Source organism: Bombina bombina, chromosome 1, assembly GCF_027579735.1.
Source record: "Bombina bombina isolate aBomBom1 chromosome 1, aBomBom1.pri, whole genome shotgun sequence".
Taxonomy (NCBI): Eukaryota; Metazoa; Chordata; class Amphibia; order Anura; family Bombinatoridae; genus Bombina; species Bombina bombina.
The window spans coordinates 956,120,620-956,124,472 of NC_069499.1; the positions used below are offsets into that span (position 1 = coordinate 956,120,620).

The 3,853-nt window shown below is 37.5% G+C and overlaps 2 non-coding genes across 2 annotated transcripts; both read right to left on the reverse strand.

Moving 5' to 3' along the window:
* Positions 1 to 1,570: 1,570 nt before the first annotated feature.
* TRNAF-GAA (transfer RNA phenylalanine (anticodon GAA)) lies at positions 1,571 to 1,643 on the reverse strand. Its single transcript has one exon. It is a non-coding gene; the product is annotated as a tRNA-Phe (tRNA).
* Positions 1,644 to 1,926: 283 nt separating this feature from the next.
* TRNAL-GAG (transfer RNA leucine (anticodon GAG)) lies at positions 1,927 to 1,999 on the reverse strand. The gene has a single exon. It is a non-coding gene; the product is annotated as a tRNA-Leu (tRNA).
* Between the last annotated feature and the right edge of the window lie 1,854 nt (positions 2,000 to 3,853).

Consider the following 3,853-nt stretch of genomic DNA (forward strand, 5'->3'; position numbering starts at 1 on the left):
CGAGTACGATCAGGTTGATTGACACCTCCCTGTTGGCGCCTGCAAGTCTGCAGGGGGCGGCGTTGCACCAGCAGCTCACAAGAGCTGCTGGTGCAATGTTGAATACGGAGATCGTATTGCTTTCCGCATTCAACGATGTCTGTCGGGCCTGATCCACACTGTCGGATCAGGTCCGACAGACATATGATAAATAGGCCTCATTATCTTCACATTATATTTATAACCCTAGCACAAGAATTTCTCTTAAAGGTATTCTTTCAGACCCCTTCAACATAACAAACGGCACTAGGCAAGGATGCCCCCTATACCCTCTACTATTTACATGCGTAATAAAGACACTTGCCGCAAAGATCCGTCATAGCGCTAACATACAAGGATTCAAAATAAAAGAACACAGTTATACTATTTCTTTATATGCTGATGATATTCTATTTACACTAACTAACCTTGAACAGTCTAATCCCATTATCATTAAAGGGACAGTATACACTCATTTTCATATAACTGCATGTAATAGACACTACTATAAAGAATAAGATGCACAGATACTGATATAAAAATCCAGTATAAAACTGTTTAAAAACTTACTTAGAAGCTGTCAGTTTGGCTCTGTTGAAAAGGCAGCTGGAAAGCCCACTGCAAGTGGCAAATAAGACACTCCCCCCTCCCCCTTCTTTTACATATGAAAAGACCCTTTACACAAACAGGAGCAAGCTGGAGAAGGTAGCTGACAGTATTCACATAAAACTTTGGGGCTTGGTTAGGAGTCTTAAAATCAGAACAATGTTATTTAAAAATAAGCAAAACTATACATTTATTTAAAAAAAAAAAACTTTATGGGCTATATAAATAGATCATCTACAAAACATTTATGCAAAGAAAAATTGAGTGTATAATGTCCCTTTAAGACATTGTCCAACTTGGAAAGAGAAGGCATCACCAAATCATAGCACTTTATTTGGAAGAGGAATATCAATTCTAGTGCTTCGGTTCCTATCATGAAAAGACAACTCTATCATGAAGCGACTTTGAAAGGAGTATTATATCTACTTAAAACCAACCAACTGCCAAAACCCAGGATCGAACCAGGGACCTTTAGATCTTTAGTCTAATGCTCTCCCAAATGAAAATACAAAACAAGAAATTCTGGATTTGCACTATTTTGCACATGTGATAAATCGGTAGTATGTTTCGTGCAAGATACAGTGATTATTGTATTGTAAAATGATTTTGAAATGTGAATGGGTAAAGCCTTTTGTAGACATGTGCGGCAGTAAAGTACATGACAAGTGTTTGCATCCGACAGGGCTGAAACTAATGCTTATTTAATTAAGACATTGTCCAACTTGGAAACAGAAGGCATTCACAAACCATAACACTTTATTTGGAACAGGAATATCAATTCTAGTGCTTTGGTTCCTATCATGAAAAAATAACTCTATTAGAGGAGAAAATTGCCATTTGCGGAATGTATTGGGCGATTACACTTTATTTTCTAAAGTCTTGCTCTGAGGGGAAAAAAATTAAGCTACTTTGAAAGGAGTATTATATCTACTTAAAACCAAGCCACTGCCGAAACCCGGGATCGAACCAGGGACCTTTAGATCTTCAGTCTAACGCTCTCCCAACTGAGCTATTTCGGCTATTTGCCCAGTGTATTTTAGTCTCTATTGAGAAACAATATTTTTACAAAACAGGAAATTCTGGATTCGACCTATTTTGCACATGTGATAAATCGGTAGTATGTTTCGTGCAAGGTACAGTGATTATTTTATTGTAAAATGTGAATGGGTAAAGCCTTTTGTAGACATGTGCAGCAGTAAAGTACATGACAAGTGTTTCCATCCAACAGGGCTGAAAACTAATGCTTATTTAATTAAGACATTGTTCAACTTGGAAAGAGAAGGCATCCAAAGACCAAGCCACTGCCGAAACCCGGGATCGAACCAGGGACCTTTAATTCCTCAGTCTAACGCTATCCCAACTGAGCTATTTCGGCTATGTGCCCAGTTTTCTATAGTATCTAATTAGAGACAATATTTTTACAAAACAGGAAATTCCGGATTCACCCTATTTTGCACATGTGAAAAATCGGTAATATGTTTCATGCAAGGTACAGTGATTATTGTATTGTAAAATGATTTTGAAATGTGAATGGGTAAAGCCTTTTGTAGACATGACAAGTGTTTCCATCTGACAGGGCTGAAAGTAATGCTTAATTAATTAAAGGGACAGTATACACTCATTTTCATATAACTGCATGTAATAGACACTACTATACAGAATAAGATGCACAGATACTGATATAAAAATCCAGTATAAAACTGTTTAAAAACTTACTTAGAAGCTGTCAGTTTGGCTCTGTTGAAAAGGCAGCTGGAAAGCCCACTGCAAGTGGCAAATAAGACACTCCCCCCTCCCCCTTCTTTTACATATGAAAAGACCCTTTCCACAAGCTGGAGAAGGTAGCTGACAGTATTCACATAAAACTTTGGGGCTTGGTTAGGAGTCTGAAAATCAGAACAATGTTATTTAAAAATAAGCAAAACTATACATTTATTTAAAAAAAAAAAACTTTATGGGCTATATAAATAGATCATCTACAAAACATTTATGCAAAGAAAAATTGAGTGTATAATATCCCTTTAAGGAACTACAAACCTTCCATGACCACTCTAATTTTTTAATAAATCTATCCAAATCGGATATCCTAAATATAACGCTTGACACAGAAACACTAGATAAAGTCAAAAAGTTAACTCCCTTTAAATGGTGCTCCCCATCTCTCAAATACCTAGGTGTTAATTTTACCCCAATGCTAAACTCTATATTTAACAATAACTATATACCCCTAAAAGAAAGAATAATATATGACTTATCCAGATGGAGAAACAAAAAAATATCATTATTAGGTAGAATCAATTTAATTAAAATAAATATATTTTCCTGCATATTATATCTTCTGCAAACTCTAATGATTCCCCTCCCCAAATTTGACCTCATGTCCTTACAAAAAGCCTTTAACAATTTTACATGGAACAGAAAACATCCCAGGATAAATAAATCCATAATGATGACCCCCTACAAAAGATGGGTCAATATTGAGCTAGACTGCCTCCCTACCTCTCGCATCAGTGAACTATGTTGGTCATTTAACAATGTCAACAACACCATTAAACACTACTAACCCAATAATCATAGAGACTCTAAATACCTGGAAAACAGCTCTTACACAGTCCCTCTTTATATCATCTAAAACTTCACCTCTAACCTCACTAGTCAAAAATGGGGAACTAGACTTAGGGCACCTTATACTAGAAAACCCATCACTTGTGTTGGTGATATTCACCCTGGACTGAATAACTCTTCAGACCATCATATGGTTCATTTATTGAAAACACACTGCAGTGAGGAGAGAAAAAATACAAGGTTTCCTCTGGGGGGATCAGCCAACAGGGTTTCAGTAGCTCTTATCCTATTGGCTGTTTTGAACAGCCAACAGGATTTCAGAAGCTCTCATCCTATTGGCTGATTTGAATTTGAAGAATCAAATCAGCCAATAGGAATGCAAGGTACGCAATTTTGAAACGGCTACCTTGCATTCAACTTCAGTGTACGGCGGTGACCATATGAAGAGGACGCTCCGTGCAGGATTTCATTGCCGGTCCAGGATAGCTCCACTCCACGCCACCGGGATGAAGATAGAAGACGCCCCCGTGATGGATGAAGATGTCGCTGCCTGGATGAAGACTTCTCGCCGCCTGGATGGAGATGGATATCCAGACTTAAAGAACAATGAGTAGATAGTCTGGGGTTAGTGTTAGGTATTTTTTTTATTTTTTCGGGTGGGTTT